The sequence below is a fragment of the Dipodomys merriami genome, unplaced genomic scaffold (genome assembly GCF_024711535.1).
Source record: "Dipodomys merriami isolate MVZ:Mamm:240054 unplaced genomic scaffold, mDipMer1.0.p SCAF_28, whole genome shotgun sequence".
Lineage (NCBI taxonomy): Eukaryota > Metazoa > Chordata > Mammalia > Rodentia > Heteromyidae > Dipodomys > Dipodomys merriami.
In genome coordinates this window covers 15,844,569-15,866,033 of record NW_027204270.1, presented here as the reverse complement: position 1 = coordinate 15,866,033, position 21,465 = coordinate 15,844,569, and the positions used below count along the sequence as shown (strand labels likewise).

At 50.4% G+C, this 21,465-nt stretch overlaps 1 protein-coding gene across 3 annotated transcripts in view; it reads left to right on the top strand.

The window, feature by feature from the left end:
• Nucleotides 1–2,603: 2,603 nt before the first annotated feature.
• The window catches only part of Alpl (alkaline phosphatase, biomineralization associated), a 57,249-nt gene continuing 38,387 nt past the window's right edge, over nt 2,604–21,465 (top strand). For 2 of the 3 annotated variants that reach the window (XM_070037709.1, XM_070037710.1), the window contains exon 1: nt 2,604–2,730. The gene's annotated coding sequence lies outside the window, so the exon portion shown is untranslated. Of the gene's footprint in view, nt 2,731–19,764; nt 19,794–21,465 lie in introns of those variants that run through there. The other variant, XM_070037712.1, reaches the window with a different exon arrangement.

Sequence of the window (21,465 nt, the reverse complement as noted above, 5' to 3'; positions counted from 1 at the left end):
GGCCCCATCTCACATGAATTAACACTGAGCCACACAACCCCCCAGCCCTCAGGTGAAGAATAATTTTTTGTGTGTGTGCTAGTTCTTGAATTCAGGCCTAAGACTCACTCAAGACTCTACCACTGGAGGCTTTTTTTTTTGGGGGGGGGGTCCGGTCGTGGGGCCTGAACTCTGGGCCTGGGCGCTGTCCCTCAGCTCTTCAGCTCAAGGCTAGTGCTCTACCACTTGAGCCACAGCGCCACTTCCGGCTTTTTTCTTTTTGCTTATGTGGTGCTGAGGAATCGAACCCAGGGCCTCAGGCATGCAAGGCAAGCGCTCTACCACTGAGCCAACCTTCCCAGCCCCACACTGGAGGATTTTTGCTGATTAACTGGAGATAAGAATTGCAGAGAGAGAGAGAGAAAAAAAAAGAATTGCAGAGAAGTTTCTTGCCTGGGTTGGCTTCCAACCATGATCCTCAGATTTCAGCCTCCTGAGAAGGTAGGATAACAGGCATGAACTACCAGCACCCATCTTCAAGTGAATTCTTGCTAGAGCGAGGAGCAGGAGGAGAAGGTGTGAGGGAGGATGGTGGCAGGGCTGGCCACCATCTTGCCAGACCCTCTTGCTGGTAACTAATTACTGGACTTTCAAGGTAGGGACAAACCATCGAGACACAGGGATCCAGGTTAGCTGTGGGGCCCAACTCAGTGGGCCCACCCTCCTATGCAGGGTAGACACTGGGGACTCAGGTCAATGGGGTGCCTTTAACTCTAGGCTGGCTTGCTTTCCAGCCTCTATGCAGGCTGGGAAAGCTCTCTCCTTGCCTGGGGGTATCCCAGCCATTATTGATGTTGTCTCCTCAGTAAGTAATCATGGAGTCTTCCCAATCCCCGTGTTGGGGTCCAGCCCTGTCCTTTCACCCCAGCTTCCTGTAGTTGAGGGAACATTTCCTAAGCACCATTCACTCATACCCCCATGACTTTTGCCATCATCACTCATCCAACAAAATTCATAGATAAGTAGTACTTACTCAATATTTGGATTTGCACACACACACACACACACATATATTTACTTATAAAGGGAAACTCTATAGCACTTTTGTAAACAAAGCTTATCAACATAAAAATACAAGAAGAAATGAAAGCAAAATGTAGACATTCTTGGATTTTGGCTCCAGGACTCAGTTCTGACGCTGAACCTGAAGATGAACCAGTCACATGCTTTCCCTGGGCCGCAGCTTTCCCCTCTGTGTATTTGGCTCATTCGGAGATAATGTATTTTGAGATGCCAGTCCTTCAGCCTGGCATACAGTGTGGAAGAGAGAATTCTGGGCTGCCGTTGGTCCTGCAGGCATTGACGCTTTCTGTATGCTGGTTTTGTCTCCTCGTAATCCTTAGTGAAAGGTGGTTGCAACTACTGGGGGCGTAGATGGCTCCAAAGAGTTGGGGTTCCTGAGTTGAAATCTCTGGCTTCCTCTTAAGGGCACAGATTGTTCCAAAGGCCCCAAAGGCCACTATGAAGACCTTCCTCCTGGGAGAGATGAACTCCCCTGTTACGAGAAACATGCAAACGGAGCTAGGGGGAAGGTGAAGGGTGTCCTTGGCCAGAAATAGAAGAATTTCCCCTGTGGGCCTGGGGGGTGGGGGGGAGAGTGGTGGTTCCTGGGGAACTGGGTCAGAGCCTCACTCAGCATCACTCCCTGCTCCCCCCCCCCAAGCCTTCTACCCTCACCTCATTTATTTAGAATCTCAATTTCCATGAACTTTCCCAATAGTCTCCTACAAGTCTAGCTGCACACCAGGAGGTAACCAGGCCTGTGAGAGGCCTGTTAAGGAGGTCAGTGGACTTGGCCGAGGTCACCAGCGTGGTTCTGAGCCTGGGCTGTCCGACTCTACTGCCTGGGAAGCTGTCTGCGCCCTGTTCCTGCACCCCGTGGAGAGATCCCGGGGATCTGGCTGGAATACAGCTCAGCCTTCTACCCTTCTTCCTTTAAGGCGTGTGTGTGTGTGTGTGTGTGTGTGTGTGTGCGTGTAAAGTCTGGGAAGTAGGGAGAGGCCCTCTCTCTACTTCCTCTGGCCATAGTCAAGGACAAGAAAGAAAGATGGGCAGGGAGGGTCTGGAGAGGGAGGGAGAGTTGGAGATACTGGTGGACAGAGACAAGGACACACAGTCAGAGATGGAGAGACACCGGATCAAGGAAAGCCCCATAGGTAAATAGTCCCAGCTAGCCGCTCCGGACAGATAGGCGCAGGCAGACAGACTGCCTAGAGGGACAAAGACAGCCCCAAGAGATCAAAGATAAGAAACAGCAGGAACTGGCCAAGGGGGAAAGAGGAGCCAGACCGGGGCAGTCCCCGGGCCAAGGGACAGCGGGGAGTGCCGGGACAGGCCCTGTCCTTCCCCAGGCCCCCTGCCTTCCTCTTCCACCCCCAGGCCTGGGTCCCCTCCGGCCCTCCTCACTCCCGCCCCCCTACCCCCGCGGGCGGCCGGGCCGGGCGTCCCGCTCTCCTCCGGCAGGGGGCGCCCCGGGCGCGCTGCGCGGCCCGGCCGGCGCGGGGCGCGGGGCGCGGGGCTCGGGCCGGGGCGGGGCGGGCGGGGGCGGGGAGCGGCCGGGCGATCGCGCCCCGGGCCGCCTTTAAAAGCCGGCGGGGGAGGCGTCCGGGGCCACCTCGCGCTCCGGTGTCCCAGCTCGCCGACCCCGCCGCCGCGGTGCCGGGACAGACCCTCATCGCGAGTTGGGCGCAGGTAAGAACTCCACGCGGGGCCCCGGCTCCCGGGGACCCCCGCCGGCCTGGGGGAGCCCGGCGCCCCCCGCCCCGCGTGGCGGCGACGTCGGAGACAGCCGAGCCGAGGGCCCCCGCGTGCGCACCCCGCCCCGGCAGCCCGTGGGAGGCCCACGGAGGACCCCCCCACCCCCCCCCCCGGGCCACCCGTCCGGCTCCGCTCCGGGCGCGCAGCCGAGGCTCCGGACGGGGCGCGGGGCCGAGCTGGAGGCTGGACGTGGCGCCCGCGGAGCTGAGACCCGCGAAGGGGGCCACCGGGCGGCCCCGGGTCTCCCGCCTCCCCGGCCGCGGACCGGGACCCACCACCGGCTCGGCACCTGCGGCCCCCCCTCGCTCCCACGTGGGCATCCCGGGCCTCCGCAGCGCCCCCAGGGGCTGCGCTCCGTGAGTCGGGGCTAGAGCCGGGAGGGAGGGGGGGAGAGGGGAGCTCGGTGCCACACGCACCGCACCGGGGACCCGGGCTGAAGCCATCCGGGCTGGTGTTCTGCCCAGCCTTGGTGTGAAAGGGTTCAAGGCGGTGGAAGCCTTAACTCATCTCATCCTGCATCGTCCCTGTGACCCTTTCCAACACATAATGGGGCTGGGGAAGGGGGTCTTTGCAAGGGCTTCTAGGGTATGTGTGTGTGTGTGTGTGTGTGTGTGTGGTGTGTCCGCCCTTGAGATGAAATGAGAGGGAGGGTAAGTTCAAGCCTAGGCCTTTGAAGTTCAGAGACCCCCCCCCCCCAAGGTCCGTCCAGCTTCCCAGGAAGACAGGAGCTGGCTGGACATCACTGAAGGTAGCTAGAAGTGTTCATTGAAAGGGAGGGCCCTGCTCCAACACCTGGCAGGCACCATCTCATTTTAGATAATTTAATTGGTGGGGCTAGGATTTGAACCTGGACTCCACGCCCTATAACCATGCCCTCCTCTTCCCACTGGTGCCCAAGAGAAAAGGGGTAAACTGGGGGGGGGTTCCTTCCAAGCCCTTCAGGGCCTGGCCCCGTCTCCCTTCATCTTCCCCATCCTTCCCTCCAAATCTTTGGCCTTTTATACTGGCCCACTCCCTGCCCAGGCCTAGCTGTCCCTCCTTCTTTGAAGGAAGGTCTCTGAATTCCCTGGAGAAAGTTCCTCAAAGTTCTACTGATGGAGTGAGACAAGGCTATGTCCTTGTCAGCACCTGTGGCCCCCATCTTAAAAAAAACAGGGGGGGGGCTGTGTATCTAGACACCTCTGGCTCACTCCTGTAATCCTAGCTACTTAGGAGGCTGAGATCTGAGGACTGTGGTTCAAAGCCAACCCTGGCAGGAAAGTCCTTGAGACTCTTATCTTCAATAAACTACCAAAAAAAAAAAAAAAAAAGCCAGAAGTGGTGCTGTGGCTCAAGTGGTAGAGTGCTAGCCTTAAGCAAAAGAAGCTCAGGGACAGTGCCCAGGCCCTGAGTTCAAGCCCCAAGAAAGGCACACAAAAAAGGGAGGGGGGAATTGTGTGTCTCTCATAGGACCACAGTGAGCAGAAAAACTGAACTGCATGGGGAGGGGCGGGGAAGACACGTATGCAATAGGCATCCTCTCTGTACCAAACTGTTCTAGGTTTTGGCAGTTGGACAGTAAATTAAACAGACAAAAGCAGCCCCACTCCTTTGTGGAGTAGACATTGGCATAACATTTTTTCAGGCTTTGTAATTTGAGTGTCAAAATAGACATTGTAGAACTGAAATAAGGCAACTCATGAAGAGGTTAAGATGTGACGCCACAGGCAAAACTGATCCAACAGCAAAAAGAAGGTAGACTCACTGGGCTGGGAATGTGGTTTAGTGGTAGAGTGCTTGCCTAACATGTATGAAGCCCTGGGTTCAATTCCTCAATACCACATAAACAGAAAAACCCAGAAACGGTGCTGTGGCTCAAGTGGTAGAGTACTATCCTTGAGCAAAAGAAGCTCAAGAACAGTGCCTAGGCCTGAGTTCAAGCCCCGGGACTGGCAAAAAAGAAGTAGAAGGAAGAGGAGGAGAAAGAAGAGTAGGAAAAGGAGGAGGAGGAGAGGAAAAAGCAAGAAGACAGACTTGCTGTGTGACCAGGGACCCGTTATACTCCCTCTCTGTGCCTCAGTCCTCTTTGTGGCTATATAGATGGTAGTGAGGTCTCCATATGATTAATGCCTGCACTTAAGAAAAAGTAGCAGTCAGGTACTGGTACCTTGAGCCTATAATCCTAGCTACTCAGGAGGCTGAGATCAAATGATTAAGGTTCAAAGCCAGCCTGGGCAGAAAAGTCCATGAGACTCTATTTTTGATTAACCAGCAAAGATGCCAGGCTGGAGGCATGTCTCAAGAGGTAGAGCACCAGTTGTGAGCACGTTAAGTCTAGCAAGTGCAAAGACCCTCGTTCAAGTCCTCGTATTGGCAAAACAAACAAATAAAAAAACAATAAAACAGGCCACAAAACAAGAACCACAGTAGCTCTAATCTTAGCAGAAATTCGAAGGCTGTGCAGAGTCCTGTCACTGTCTGGCCTGTGATCCTGTCATCCGCTTTGCCCAGGTCCTGCCCACTCCCTGGGAGGCTGTGGGGTGACATGCCACCCTCCTTGCTCACATTCAGAGGTCTCCTTCCATCCTAGACCCAGCCTGGGCCCGGAGCCCACTGCTGCAGGCTGGCAACAGCTCTGGCTCTATCTTCTGTGTCCTTCTTGGGTCTCTCAGTGTCCCATGCAGGACAAACTGCTGTGCTGCAGCCTGCGATACAGATGCAGCATTCCCTGCCACATATGCTTGTGTGAAAGCATCTTAAAAGATGGCAGTGAGTTGCCAAAAGGACACATACAGGTGACCTGGGAGCCCCTGGCTGTGTGTGTGTGTGTGTGTGTGTGTGTGTGTGTGTGTGTGTGTGTGTGTGTGTGTTAGGAGGTCTGAAATTCTGAGTCTATCCATATTGATGTTGTAGCCATCTTCATGCAGAGGTAGAGCCTGGAGCTCTTTCCTTGGAACCGGTCCTCCTTGGCTTTCTGGTACAAGGCCTAGAACCAGGAGAAGGTTTTGGGGGAGCAAGAGCAAGCTGGGTTGAAAATCACACAGAATTTTCCCTCGGCCACAGGAATGCTGACTCAGCCCCCAGCTTGACAAAGTCCAAGTCACCATTGGCAAGCCAGGGCTGGGTCGTGTGGCATGGTTGTGAGTGTGTGTTTTTAAATTTAACTTTCTCTCTCTCTCTCTCTTTCTCTCTCCCTCCCTCTCTCTCTCTCCCCTTCCCTCCCTCCTTTCCTTCCTTCCTTCCTTCCTTCCTTCCTTCCTTCCTTCCTTCCTTCCTTCCTTCCTCCCTTCCTCCCTCCCTCCTTCCCTCCCTTCCTTCCTTCGTTCCTTCGTTCCTTCCTTCCTTCCTTCTTTTTCTGGAGATGTCTTAACTTTTCAAGTACAGTGGGGCACAGTAGACTGAAGGTTCATTCTTAGAACTGCTGGGTGAGCCTAAACGAGTCACCTGATCTCTCAGAGCCTCAGTTATCTCCCCCCCCCCAAAAAAAAATGGGTTGCTGTGAAGGACCAGCCACATCATGAATGGCTGTCCAGCTTTGGGCTTAGTCCCCCGGAATTGTTCTTGAGAAGTTAGCGGTTCCAGCAGTTTCCACAGCCCAGAGGGCCAGAGAGAAGTCACCGCCTAGGCGTAGACAGCAGCAGAAGTACTAGATTAAAGGCAGCATCTGGGCTCCCATCCCCAGCTGTGTGCCCCAAGGCAAGTCACTTTGCCTCTCTGAACATCAGCATCATTACAGGACACTCACATCCAAAGAGCATTCAAGAATACTCTCCTCTTTTTTCTTCCCATAACCCCCCCCCAACATTTCCTAATTACTCCCAGAAAAACTCCATGCTTAAAGTTTTCCATGCTCAAACCCTCAGCCTTGCTTGTGGCATGAGGTCAATTGTTTGCATTTCATTTGACTTCTCAAATGAAGGGGTAACATTTGAGATGAGGGGTGGGGGACACATCGGGAGGAGGGAGGAAGAAGTTAAACCAGATGTGTTTTTGTTTAACTGTACGATGGTGGTTAGCTGCCCCCAGTGTTACCATTGCTCCTTCTGAATTCCAGTAATCCAGAGTCAGATTGCACAAAAAATTGCAGTGTTCTTTCCTGGCTGCCATGGAGTTATTATTACTATTTTACATTTGTCTCAGGCCACAAAGTGCTGGCTGGAGAGCCCTCATCGATGCCTAGAATTTCAGGGCTGGCAGGCCTTTCAAAGCTGGCTCTCTCTCCACTGGCATCATAGCAGAGCAGAGACTAAGTCCCTGGAAGAGGAAAGGGCTGGCCCAGGGGCACACAGCCGTGAGGGTCCGTTGCTGGCTCTCAGCTCTGAGGCCTTTTCCAGAGCTGACCACTCTCCTGCACTTGGTGTACATCATATGCACAGTGTGGCCTTAGTTTAGCTATGATTTGAGATCCCTGCTCAAGGATAGAGGTGATGGCAAAGGGTTTTACACTCAGGAGAGCAGAGTTAAACATTGATTGCTGTGTGTCACTTCTCTCTGGGCTTCCATTTCCTTCATTATAAACAAGATATCTGGAGAGCAGGAGGGGGACAGGAGACTTCCCTCAGGCTTGGAATGAGTCTAGCTAAGTCCCTTGAGTCTCAGATCTGTGTGTGTGTGTGTGTGTGTGTGTGTGTGTGTGTGTGTGTGTGTGTCTGTGTGTCTGTGTGTGTCTGTGTGTGTCTGTGTGTGTGTGTCTGTGTGTGTGTGTGTGTGTGTGTGTGTGTGTATGCCTATACTGAGGCTTAAACTCAGGGCCTGGGTCCTGTCCCTGAGCATTTATGCTCAAGGCTAGCGCTCTACCACTTGAGCCACAGTGCCACTTCTGGCTTTTTCCGCATATGTGGTGCTGAGGAATCGAACCCAGAGCCTCATGCATGCAAGGCAAGTGCTCTAACACTGAGCCACCTTCCTAGCCCTCACAAACTTTTCTGCCTGGGATGGTTTCAAAACATCTCAGCCTCCTGAGTAGCTAGGATTACAGGCTTGGACTATCAGCCTCCAGCGGAGCCTCTGGTCTTTATGGCCTACTCTGTGCTAGGTTATGCTAGGTCAGGCACAAACTGCCTTCCCAAAGTGACAAGGCGCAGGGGGGCAGGGGACCATGGGCTCAGAACTTCAGCTTAGTTGCTGGATGTTGTTAAACCAGAGGTTTTGTTTTACATAAAAACATGGGTTTCTGGCTTCTTTTGAAAGATCAGAAGATGTGGCCCCTTGAGGCCGAGGCCCAGCCTGGCCGCAATGGCTACAGCTAAATGGCAGCTACTTGTTCCGCGTTACCACAGTCCCCTCCGCACCCTGGTCCCTCGTACAGTGCTTGCCTCCCTGACCTTGCAGGCTGGCCTGAGTTTGCAGATTCTGGGACCCTGGAAGGGGGAAGGGCGGCAGGGTCACAAAAGTGGCCGCAAACCTTATTTAAATGGCTACAGGAGGCTTGGACCAGGGTAGGACCATGGACACAAGGCCACGGCCCTCATTCATGGCCTGCTGTGGTGAGCCTGCCCAGCCGTCCTGCTCTGTGGACAAACAGCATTGGGTGCCCTACTTTATTGCCCACTTGTTCTGGGGGCGGGGGGAGCTCCTTGCCACCTGCTCTCTCACCTGACGCCACTTCCTGTGAGCTATTGTATACTCTGAGTCCGTGGCTCTCTCTTCATCCGTCTTTGCTGAGAACCATAGACTGAGGTGACAGGTGGGTCCCATGGTGGCCAGGGGCACCTCAGAAACACTGTGTCTTGGCTAGATTTGGGGCTCTGAAGAGTTCTGAAAGACCCCATCTCAAGCAGGTGTGGGGCAGGTACCACTCTGGAAGAGGAGGATTGTTGTCCAGGCTGGTCTGAGCAAAAGAATACAAGACTCTACCTGAAAAAAAAAATGACTAAAGCCAAAAGGACTAGAGGTATGGCTCAAGTAGTAGAAAGCCTGCCTAGAAAGCATGAGGTTCTGAGTTCAAACCCCCAGTACTACCACAGAAAAACAGCAAATAAAACTAAATGCAGTCAGATGCTCGTGGCTCATGCCTATAATCCTAGCTACTTAGGAGGCTGAGATCTGAGAATCATGGTTCAAAGCCAGTCCAGGAAGGAAAGTCCGGGAGACTCTTATCTCCAATTAACCACCAGGAAACCAGAAAGGGCGCCGTGGCTCAAGGGGTAGAGCGCTAGCCTTGAGCTGAAGAGCTCAGGGACAGCACCCAGGCCCAGAGTTCAAGCCCCATGACTGACAGAAAAACCTCCACAAACAACAACAACAACAAAACAACTAAACTAAATACAACCTTTATATGTGTGTACCTTGTGGTACATACATTTAAATTTTTGGTACTAGACATGAACCCTAAGGCACCAGGCCTCTTTGACTATTTGTGTGTGTGTGCGCACACGCGTGTGTGAGCACACTCCTTCTGAGGCTTGAACCCTCAGCTTTTCACCTAATGCTGGTGCGCTACCACTTGAGCTGTGCCTCCATTTCTGGCTTTTTGTGTTACTTGGAGAGTCTCTTAAACTTTTCTGCCCAGGTTGGCTTTGAACTGTGATCCTCAGATCTCAGCCTCCTGAGTAGCTAGGTTATAGGCTTGAGCCGCCCTTGTAGGGCGCCTTTGACTTTTTATTAGGTCTATTTATCTGGACAGTAACTCAGCAGGGCCCCCTCCCTGCCCTCAGGGGTGGCTTCCTGGCTCTGGTGGAATCTCCTGGCTGCCAGTTGTCCTGGAGCTGTACAGGCTTAGTCTTTCTGTATTTCTCCCCATACCTGATCCCACAGTGACTTCCCTGTCCCCAGTGTGGTTGGGGCGAAGACCCCTCCCCTGCTCCCCATCTCTTCTCCCCTCTCTGCTCCTTCCCTGGGACCTCTCCCACTGCTGCTTCTTCCTCTCATTAAGCTCCTCCTCTTCAAAACAAAGTCCACCACCATCTCTGACTGCTGGCTGATGCCTGTGTTCTCACCTGAGCTTGCTTATTGGGTCCTGTGGCAGATTCCAATGGTGGGTGCTATCCTCCACCCCAGATTACAGGTGAGGAAACTGAGGCACACCCCCTCCAGCTGTGAGGGGAGACACAGATGTCTGTGACACGGACATTTTAGAGGAATCCGTTCCTTAGTTCAAAATAATTGGAACAATTGTGAAGAAAGCAAAGGTCATCAGGGTTCCTCTTGATTGTTTGCTCAAGCTCTCATCTTTATCACCTGAGTATTTAGGTTCTTTTTTTTTTGGGGTCAAAATACTGTTGTTGTTGTTGTTGTTTTCTACCCCTTGACTCATCTTTATAATTAGCATTTAAGGGCTTACCTCTGAGCCAGAAACTGAGAACTGAGCTAATTGTTTTGAATGACCTTAACCTGTTATTCTGTCCATTTCCAAAAAAGGAGAGAACAGAAGCTCAGAGAAGTTGAGTAGCAGTCTCAAAGTCACACAGCTAGAAAGTGGAAGTGAGACCCTAATGTAGGTCTCCTGCCCACCTGGATTAGTATATCTGTACTCACATTTTCACATCTGTGAAAGAGAGAGGACTTACTGTATGTTTGTCTTCTGCTGAGCCATCTGTCTCTGGGAGGGGCAGAGGTTGGTTCTCTTGTGTGGAGAAGGGGAGAACCAAGCATAGGCACTCCAGGTCACGTAGTAGCCTCCCTCATTATCCCTTAGTTCAGAAGACAATGACAGTTCTAGCAGGGACCCAGGAAATCCGACTTTGAATCCCAGATATGCCATTTCAAGTTGGGCAAATCCCCTCTGTCTTTTGGCTTCTGGTTATCCCAGCCAAATACCATCACTTTCATGAAACAAGGCCTTTGGACTTTTCTAGTTCATAACTAGCACGCAGCTGGCATGCATGCTGCTATTCTCCTGTCCTATGCCCATGTCAGACATCACTAATCAATCACTGTTCTTGTTCTTTTTCTCCCCACCCCCTCACATTCCTCCAAATTCAGTGTAGTGCTCCAGGGAGGCAGCTGGCCAGAAGCAGCTAACCAGAGCTGGCACATAGGAGGGTATAGATGGGGAGTGAAGGGACAGGCCTGGGTGGTACTAGGTTCAATGTACTTCTTTACCCTGTCTGGAAAGATCTGGGGCTGGGCTTCACTGGTGGGGGGTGGGGGGGGCCTTTGGTGGGAGCCTCTGCCCAGTCTGAAAGGAAAAGCTGGGCTCCGGCTGGGCTGCTGTCTAGCCTTGAGTATGAGGAACGGGAAGGTCCTGGGAAGTGCAAGCTCCCCTCCTCCGCCCTCCACAATAATACCCGGGACAGAATAATCCAGAACAGCTCACTTTCCAAGGGGGAAAAGGGTGTTACCTGGATCCCCACCCAGCCGGTGAGGTTTGAATTCACATCCATTCCGTTCCCAGCCAGGCCCAGCTCCTCTCCCCTGTACACGGGGCAGCCAGATGCCTTAATGTTGAGAAATGACCTTGGAGGTCCTCAGCCCGGGGACATGCTCTCATCGGTAGAGCCTTCCTTCTTTTTGGTGCTGAGGGATGGAGCCCAGGGCCCCCAGTGCCTGCTGAGAGGACAGCCCCGCCCAGAGCCTTCCCAGGACACTGGGGGCAGCACCAAAAATGGCATCTCAGTTTTGCAGGTCTGAAAACTGGGGTTTAGAGAGGGAGGGTGGGAGGCGAGGCTCCCATAGCAAATCAGAGCCCCATCTGTTCCCTAATCCTTGTTGGGCAGCCCCAAGTAGAGATGGGAGGGAACTCAGGAACATTTGAGTTGGAGTTCGGCCTGCCTGGTACTCTGGACTGATCTACGCCAATTCCTGTTTTGAGGAGCTCCTGTTTAATCAGCTATGCTGATGTTACTTCAACTTCCAACCGTAGTTTGTCATGCTTTATTATTATTATTTGGCAGCTCCTGGAATTGAACCTAGGGCCTTATGCCTGCTAATGTATTGTGCATCTGAACTATATCCCTAATTCCACATTTCAGGGAGTGTGTGTATACATGTATGTGTGCACTTGAACGTGGGGCTTAAACTCAGAGCCTGGTATTAGTTTTTTTTCCACTCAAGGCTGGTGCTCTACCACTTGAGTCACATCTCCACTTTCACCTTTTTGGTGGTTAATTGGAGAGTCTCAGGGATTTTTTTTTTTCCTATCTGGCTTGACTTCAAACCTTGATCCTCAGATCTCAGCCTCCTGAGTATTTAAGGTTATTGCCTGTTTTTTGAGGCAGAGTCTTGTTATGTACATAGGCTGGCCTTGAATTCAGAATCCTCCTGCCTCAGCTTCACAGGTGCTGAGATTACAGGCATTCACTACCACATCTGGCTTTACTTTTCAGTTTCAAAAGTCATTTCTTATTCACAAACTCATCAGATTCCTAAAAACAACCTGGTGAAGTCTTATCCTCCCTTTGTGAAAGGGGAAACTGAGGCTAAGAGAGGCAACTTGAACAAGGTCAGATTGATAGGAAAACTGTCAAAATTAGGTGACTGTCCTGGGCCAGAGAATTTCCCTAAATGTCTCCCCCATCTCTTGCCCCTCTGCCTTGACCCCTGCTGCCCGTCCCTGCTGTGACTTCTCCTGTCTCCGTGCCCACTTGGCTTCCTAGCTGTTTGCTGAGCTCCTGCTTGCAAATCTGGAGCCCTGTGTAATCGTGTCATGTGCCCAGTGTCTGGCTGGGAGCCTGGCTTCCTGAAGGGCAGGGTCCCATCAGAACCAGTCCTGCACCCGGCTGTCTCCCAGAGTGACCAGGTTCAGCCTGTATGGAGTGACTTTCAGGTTGATGAGAGGCTGCACGTCTGTCTGACTTCCTGAAACGGCTTAGTCACCTGGGAAACCTGGAAAGGCTGTCCTGCAGTGTGATGCCTGCCTCGTTCCTGGCAGAACCCCAGCCACCCTTCCCAGCCTGCCCTGGGGTCCTCTCCTCTCCATCAGTGGTACCAGGTCCTTAATGGCTGGTGGGGATGACTGGTAGCAGGACAGTGGATGGCAGGTTTCCTGCTGGCAGCCCAGGCCTTTAGGCAGGTCTGAGTTTCCTATGTTACACTTCTGGCCAGAATTTTTGTCCATTATTGATCACTGTATCCCTACTTCCAAACAACCTTAATTTCTTTATTATTTCTTTTCTATTTTTTTGTTTCATTTTGTTTTTTGTTGGTCATAGGGCTTGAACTCTGGCCTGGGCGCTGTCCCTCAGCTCTTCAGTTCAAGGCTAGCACTCTACCACTTGAGCCACAGAGCCACTTCCGGTTTTCTGGTGGTTAGTTGAAGATAAGAGTCTCACGGACTTTTCTTTCCTGGGCTGGCTTTGAACCGTAATCCCCAGATCTAAGCCTCCTGAGTAGCTAGGATTACAGGTGTGAGCCACCAGTACCACCTCCTTTTTCTATTTTTTTTTTTTAGGTCCGGTTGTGGGGCCTGAACTTTGGATCTGGGCACTGTCCCTCAGCTCTTCAGCTCAAGGCTAGCACTCTACCACTTGAGCCACAGCGCCACTTCTGGCTTTTTTCTTTTTTACTTATGTGGTGCTGAGGAATCGAACGCAGGGCCTCATTTGTGCAAGGCAAGCGCTCTACCACTGAGCCACCTTCCCAGCCCCTCTATTTATTTTTTAAGCTTTAAAATTTTAATTTTTTTTTTTTGGGTCCAGTCGTGGGGCCTGAACTCTGGGCCTGGGCGCTGTCCCTCAGCTCTTTAGCTCAAGGCTAGCGCTCTACCACTTGAGCCACAGTGCCACTTCCGGCTTTTTTCTTATGTGGTACTGAGGAATCGAACCCAGGGCCTCAGGCATGCAAGGCAAGGACTCTACCACTGAGCCACCTTCCCAGCTCCTAAAATTTTAATTTTTGATGCCAGTCCTGAGGCTTAAACTCAGGGATTGCCCTGTCCCTTAGCTTTTTTTTTTTTTTTTTGTCGGTCGTGGGGCTTGAACTCTGGGCCTGGGCGCTGTCCCTCAGCTCTTCAGCTCAAGGCGAGCGCTCTACCACTTGAGCTACAGCGCCACTTCCGGTTTTCTGGTGGTTTTTATTGGAGATAGGAGTCTCACGGTCTCTCCTGCCCGGGCTGGCTTTGAACCGCGATCCTCAGATCTCAGCCTCCTGAGTAGCTAGGATTACAGGCGTGAGCCACCAGCGCCCGGCTTCCCTTAGCTTTTTATCAAGGCCGGCACTTGAGCCACAGCTCCACTTCTGGGTTTTTGGTGGTTCATTGGAGGTAAGAGTCTCCTGAACTTTCCTGTCCAAGCTAGCTTTGAATCTCCATCTTCAGACCTCAGCCTTCTGAGTAGCTAGGAGTACTGGGTTATAATTTCTTTAATAATAGAAACAATCATCATTCAGGCTTTGTTCTAGGCATTCCCATTTTCATTCATTCCTTCATTCCTTGTAACTGAGGCTCAGAGGGATTAATTACATGTTCCCTTGGTCATATAGTCAACGTCCAGTGCCAATAGTTTAATATCTCCCAGAATGCTGTATTCCAATAGGGGGCCTCCCCTCCCCTGCCAGCCTGTCCCGTACTGCAGAGACCTAGGTCCGAGGGTCAGTACACTTAGAAAGCGAGGAGGTGAGCCAAGTGGCCATGCTGCCCTGGACTGTGAAACAGTTCCAAAAACCTATTCTGCCTCCACCAGGGTGGGCACGTGGCAGGTCTTGTGACTCTCATCTGAGCAGCACAGAGTGTGGTGCCCTGTGTAGAAGCTGGCAGGACAAGGTGATGCAGAAACCAGGAATGCCTTCAGAGAAGGATGGGCTTTCAAACCTACGTCTAGAGGCAGATGTGTAACAACTTGCTGTAGCCTCAGTTCAGCTCAGGAAGAGATGGGTTGGTGCAATGATCCCAGATCACCATCCTGATTGGTCCAGTAGCTGCAGGACCTGGGTGTACCCCAGCATCAGGTGTTTGATCATGGGCCTCTCCATGAGGCTTCCTGCTGGGCAGCTCCCAGGCTGGCCCAGCTACTTTCTGATTATCTGGGTGGATGGCAGTCTCCCATTTCCTCCAGAGCCTTCTCCACATCACAGCCTGAGGCTGGGTGCAGAGAGGTTTCTGGGAGGAATAAACGGGTCACCTTGCCCTGGTAGGGATAGCCTCTGCCTAGTAGTCAGCAGGATGATCCCAGAAGATCATCATCCACCCAGGGTGGACAACAGCATTTAGGATTGCCCCATACCCACTAGCCTCGGAGATGTGGAACATGCCCCTGTGGGCGCTGTGTAATCGGAGCCACACAGAGACAGAGCTGAGGCTCGGCCTGTCAGTGACTCCCAGCTGGAGAGTGAGAGTGCTGGGACTGGAATCCAAAGCCTGGGTCTTCCTGTCTGTTTCCCAGGTCAGCTCTTGAGCAGACAGGTCATGGCTGCCTGCCTCAGGGAGGCCTGGGCTGGGGATCCAGGCCTGACTCCTTGACAAGTCTTAATCTGTTTTATTGTTGTTTTGTATTTTTTGTTGTTGTTGTTGTCATTCATGGGTCCAGGCCCTGTCCCTGATCTTTTGCTCAAGGCAAAAAAGTTCTACCACTTTGAGCCACGGAACCATTTCTGGTTTTCTAGTGGTTAATTGGAGATAAGAGTCTCATAGACTTTCCTGCCCAGACTGGCTTGAAACTGTGACCCTTAGATCACAGCCTCCTGAGTAGCTAGGATTATAGGTGTGAGCCACTGGTGCCTGACTCAATCTATATACTACTAATGATGAGTTGTCTCTTAGCAAAGTCCTTGCACAGTATGGCCCTCTGAATATATGTCATCCATGCCCTTCTTCATGAGCACCTTTGAACCTCTCCAAAGAGTTACCGGCACTCATGTTTTTGCAGGTGAAGAACAGATGCCTAGAGGAAGGGACAAATTCAAGGCCATGCAGCTCCTAAAGCAGCTAATCCTGCCCTGAACCTGGACAGCTTGGCCCCAGTGTCTGGCTCCTAATCACTTGATAACTATTAGATAATTCTTTGCAGGCCAGATATATAAACTTTTTCTGGGGGAGGGGGACAGGGGGTCTGGGTGCTGTCCTTTAGGTTTTCACTCAAGGTTAGCACTCTACTCCTTGAACCACAACTCCACTGCCAGGCTTCTGGTGGTTAATTAGAGATAAGAGTCTTATGGACTTTGCAGTCCAGGCTGGCTTTGAATTTCAATTCTCAGATCTCAGCCTCCTGAGTAGCTAGGATTATAGGTATGAGCCACCAGCACTTGACTTCTAAACTCCTCTTGAACTTGTTGGTTTTTCAGGACCCAGATTCAGCATCTGTGTGTGTGTGTGGGGGGGGGGGTTGTTCGTATGGAGCAAACAGCCAGAATGGAGTATATATGACCCTCTAGGTGGGTTGCTGAGGTCTGACCCCCCTAAGCCACCAGCTGGAGCCATTTATCAGTCCCCTGTGATTGGGGGTAAGGAAGGAGGGGTGCCAAGAGAATGGGGATGCAGCAAGGCAGGGTCAGGAGAAGGCCAGATCAATTAGCTTGGTGGAGGCTGCTGCTACAACAGAAGCCTCCATGGGGGACCGGCCCAGCCTGCTCCCAGCGCTCTGGCCTGCAGCCTGCCCCTCCTGAGCGTCTTTCTCCTGTTTCCAGAGTTCTTCCCGGGGTGGGGGATCTCCGGGCCCTGGTGTGTAAGAACTTTGCTCTGAAGTTCCTCTTCGCCACTCCACTCCCTGCCTGCTGCATTTCCCCCTCTTGGGAGGAAACACATTCTTTCCTTTTGGGGAGATGCATGATTTGAATGATCAAGAGCTTCCTGCTGGCCCCTGGCCAAGCAGAGCTCCGCTGTGCCAGGCCTCTGGCCAGGCTCGAGGCAGGTCTGCCAGTGTCCACATTCTGTCACACTCCAGTTGCTGAAGGCAAACGACACAGGAGAATGTATGTGGAGCTGTCTGTCTGTGACGGGGGCAGCCTTTTGGCTTGGGCCTTGTCCCCTCACCGTTTGGACTGACTGAGGGAGAGGTGAAAGGCACCCCTGTCTCAGGGAATTCCTACTGCAACCAACTTTCTTGGCAGTTCACCTGGGTGCATCTTGGCTGGCCCCTGTAAGGGTGGAGAAGGGAGGAAAGGGGACGGATGGGTACACATGACACGCATTCATTCATTCATTCACTCACTCATTCAGCAGACATTTCTTTAGGCCAGGTAGCTGAGCCCTGCCTGGGCTAGCGCTGAGATTCAAGATGAAGGTAGCTCAAAGCTCTGGTGATTCAGGATGGAGAAAGCACAGAACTCACCAAACTTACCCAGGGGGGGAGTGGGGCGGGGGGAGGACTTCCGGAAGAAGTGGCATTCATCCTTATTTTCCTATAAGTATTTCTGGAAACCTCCTCTCTAGTAGGCAGGCATGGTTTTGAGGCTGGGGATATAGCAGGGAACAGCCCAGCATCCTGTTCTTCCTGAGGCTCCCAGAAAAAAATACTGCAGTTGATTTCAAGCAGTGACAAGTGCTCTGGAGACAAGGAACAGAATCATTGCCTGCAAAGGATCAGGATGCTGGCTGGGCTTGCAGGGAGGTTGCAGGGGCGGGGTGGGGGTGGGGGTTGGAGTGCTCCTGGCACACAAAGATTGACAAGGTGAGAGCCAAGCTGAGACCTAGAGGAAGAGTGTTCAAAGGCAAAGGAGCAGCCCATGCAAGCCCCCTGAGGGGCCAGAAGGAGGGCTCCCGGGCCAGGGGGTGGGCGGGGCCAGGCAGTGATGTCAGAAAGGCGGGCAGGACCCAGGGCTGGTGGGCATCTGACCCGGATGAATGGAGACTGACCCAGCAGGGGCCTGTGAGCAGAGGGTGGAGGTGGGTGGCCTCCCATTTGTTGAAAGGCCCCTTAACAACAGTTTGGACAAGAATGGCTGGTCCTCTCTGCCCTCTCCAGGCACATTGACAGGGAGCCTGGAGACCTGGGAGGGTAAGCAATCCCCTCAGCTCATCCGGTTACCTCTAGGTCTCCCCAGTGCTCTCCGTGCCCTGTGAGTACTCACAAAGGCCTATGGTTTACCAAAGAATGTTCTGGGTGTGACAGGAGGAAGGGGGAGCCTCAGCCAGGTGCCAGGGACCAGGTAAGGGCATTCCTACTTGGGTTCCTTATGATGGCTCCTGGTCAGGTGACCGAACCTCAGAGACAATGGGATGGAAATAGTTGGTGTCTCTCAGGTTGTTAAGGGCAGCTCTTTTTATAGTGCTTAACACAATGCAGTTTGCATTTGTTCTTGTTTGTTTGTTTTGGAACATGGTCTTGCTATGTATTAAGGCCAGAATGACTTTACGTTTGAGATTCTCCTGCTTCAGCCTCCTAAGTGTTGGGATTATAGACATGTACCACCTTATGCCCAGCCTTAAGCTCATTTTCTAAACTTTATATACAATTTGTTGTAGTGGCTATGTAGGCAACACTTTTGTTGACATTATTTTTGAGTGTTGGGAATGGAACCCAAGGCCTCTCTTGCTTGCTAGGCAAGTGCTCTGTCACTGAGCCACTCCTTCAGCCCCAGCTTTTGTTGTTGGTCGTTTTCTTGTACGGAGTTTGGACTCAGGGCCTTAAACTTGATCCATTTGATTGCTTGGCTGCATACTTCCAGCACAGCTAGAAGCTGTGAACTTTTCTGCTTATACTGGCCTTAAACTGTGATTCTCTGGATCTCAGCCTAAGTAGCTAGGATTACAAACATAAGTCACTGGAGCCTGGTTTGTAGTTTTGAATTTTTAAATCTAGATTTAAAACAAACAAACAAGGGGGCTGGGAAGGTGTGGCTGAGTGGTAGAGCGCTTGCCTTGCATGCATGAGGTCTTGTGTTCGATTCCTCAGCACCACATAAGCACAAAGAAAAAAGCCAGAAGTGGCGCTGTGGCTCAAGTGGTAGAGCACTAGCCTTGAGCTGAAGAGGTGAGATATAACACCAGGTCTAGAGTTCAAGCCCCATGACTGACAAAAACAACAATAACAATAAAAAATAAACACTATTTTTCTTTTTCCACTAACACTGCAGATATAATGCTAAAGAAAATGACAGAACTGGATACCTGTGGCTTACCTGTAATTCTAGCTACTTAGGAGGCTGAGATCTGAGGATCACGGTTCAAAGCCAGCCTGGGCAGGAAAGTCTGTGAAACTCTTATTTCCAATAAACTTTTCAGAAAAAGCCGAAGTGGCACTGTGGCTCAAGTGGTAGAGCACTAGCCTTGAGGAAAAGAATCTCAGAGACAGTGCCCAAGCCTTGAGTTCAAGCCCTAGGACCAGCAGGGAAAAAAAAAAAAAAAAGAAAAGGTGGTATTAGGTAAATTTACCTTACTTCTTGTTTCTAGAGGGAATGTTCTAATGTTTCTCCCTTTAGATGGGAGAAAGCTACAGGTTTTCTTACAAGTTGCTTTTTATTGTATGTTGAGGCTGTTTTTTAAAATATCATTATTATTATTTGTGTGTGTGTGTGTGTGTGTGTGTGTGTGTGTGTATGCTAGTCCTGGGGCTTGAACTCTAGGCCCTGCGCTGTTCCTGAGCTTTTGTAGCCAAGGCTAGTGTTCTACCACTTGAGCTACAGCTCCACTTCCAGCTTTTTGTTAATTGGAGATACGAATCTCATGGACTTCCTACTCAGGCTGGCTTCAAACAGTACCTTATATCTCGGCCTCTTGAATAGCTAGGATTACAGGCAGGAGCCACTGGCACCAGGCTTATAAATTGCTTTTTTTTGGTGGGGGGTGGGGTGGGGGGGAAGCTCTCTTCACAGTTTATTAAGAACTTAAAAATATTTGGACTGGCATGGTGGCTTCTACATGTAAGTTCAGCTTTGCAGGCAGAAAAGATTAAGAGAATTGCTATTCCAGGACAATCTGAGAAAAATGTCAGGGAGACCGCCAGCAACTGATAAAACTGGCTTGATGGTGTATGCCTGTCACCCCAGCTGTACAGGAGGTGTTAGTAGGAGGTTTGCAGCTTGAGGCTAGCCCTGGACCAAAACTGGAGACTCTACCTAAAAAATAACTAAAGCAAAAAAGGGCTGGGTTTGGTTTGTGTGTGGCTCAAGTGAACATATTATTTTATCTCGTTTTCTTACTGGCAAGATTTTAACTACAGTTTCAATTTCTTTACTCAGGTTCTTTATGTCTTCTTCAGTCAGTTTTGGTAAGTCACACTTTTAGAAATGTAGGCATTTAATCTCCACTTTAGTAGTAGAATAGTAGTAGAATAAGGCTACCCATAGCATGTCCTCCTACTCTTTTTCATTGTGTTCTTCCTCTCTTTCTTAATATTGCCATGGGTTCATTGCCTTTGTGTGAGTGTGTGTATGTGTGTGTGCACATGCATGAGTGTGTATGTGTGTGTGTGTGCTCACACACGTGCTTATACTGGGGCTTGAACTCTGTAGTTGTTTTACTCAAAGCTGGTGCTCTACCACTTGAGTCACACCTCAACTCCCAGCTTTTTGCTGATTACTTTGAGATAAAAGTCTCTCTAACTTATCTATGTAGGCTGGCTTCAAACTTCGAACCTTCAGATCTCAGCCTCTTAGTAGCTAGGATTATAGGTGTGAGCCACCTGTGCCTCACTTTTTTTTTTTTCCTATGTTGGTCCTGGGGCATGAACTCATGGCCTGGGCACTGTTCCTGAACTTTTGTGCTTAAGGATAGTTTTGTACTTGAGCCATAGCTCCACTTCTGGCTTTTTTGGTAGTTAGAGATAAGACTCATGGACTTTCCTGTCCAGGCTGGCTTTGAAATATGAGCCTCAGATCTCAGATTCCTGGGTAACTGGGATTATAGGCATGAGCTACGGGTACCCAGATTGTCCGGTTTTAAGGACATAATTGTGATTTTGATCTTCTCAACTGGATTATTAAAAAAAAAGTTCTGATCTTCATAAACTCCATACTTAATCTCATTTCTGGTTTTTCCAAGTTTCCTAGATTGATATTTAGCTCATTAATCTTCCAACTTTTTGTGGTATGAATTTTTTATGTGTGGTATAATATTTTTATTATCTTTCAGTTGTAAATAAATTTAATTTGTACTTTGACTTTTTTTAGTGCACGAGGCATTTAAGATACTTTAAAATTTTAACTTCTAACTTAATTGTCCTGTGGTCATGGAAAGACAGGCTATGTGGAAATTTATTAGTGGAGATGTGAGGCTTGCCTTGTGGCTTTCTATGTGATCAATTTTTGAAGTGTTTGAATGTTCCTGAAAAGAATATGTATTTGTATATAATATTGGAATTTAAGAAAAATGAACAAGGACTGAGGGCCCTGGATTTGATGCCTGGTACAGTAAGCAGTCAGATTCATTGCACACAGTTTTGACCAAGCATGGTCTAATAGGTAAATAAATAAAATCACAATAAACACATAAAACCCCCAACATTTTAAATTCCCATTCATGCATTGGGTAGTGGAGAGAAGTCCCCAGTAAGCCCCACATTTGTTGGGTTTAAATTGTTGTGTGACCTGATGTGAAAATTGGTTTCCCTAGAAGCAATGTCAAAGCAAATGTGTGTAATTTAAGTGATAAAGTATAAATGTTAGATGTGTTGGAAGGCAGTGTGTCATTAGCAAAAGCTGGGTGGTAGTGGGGAAAAATGGATCTGCAGGACCAAGAGTCTGCTGTACCAAAACAGAAGGGAGGTGGGAAGCAAGGATGAATGGTGTCCATTAGATAGGGTGTAAAACATACCAGATAATACAGATGAGGAAAAACTCACACTTTCTATGAAAAGTCTAAAACAAAACAGATCACTACCCCCAAAAATAAGTATCAAATTGAGTTGACAAAAACACCAAAAATAACAATGAGTGCCTTTA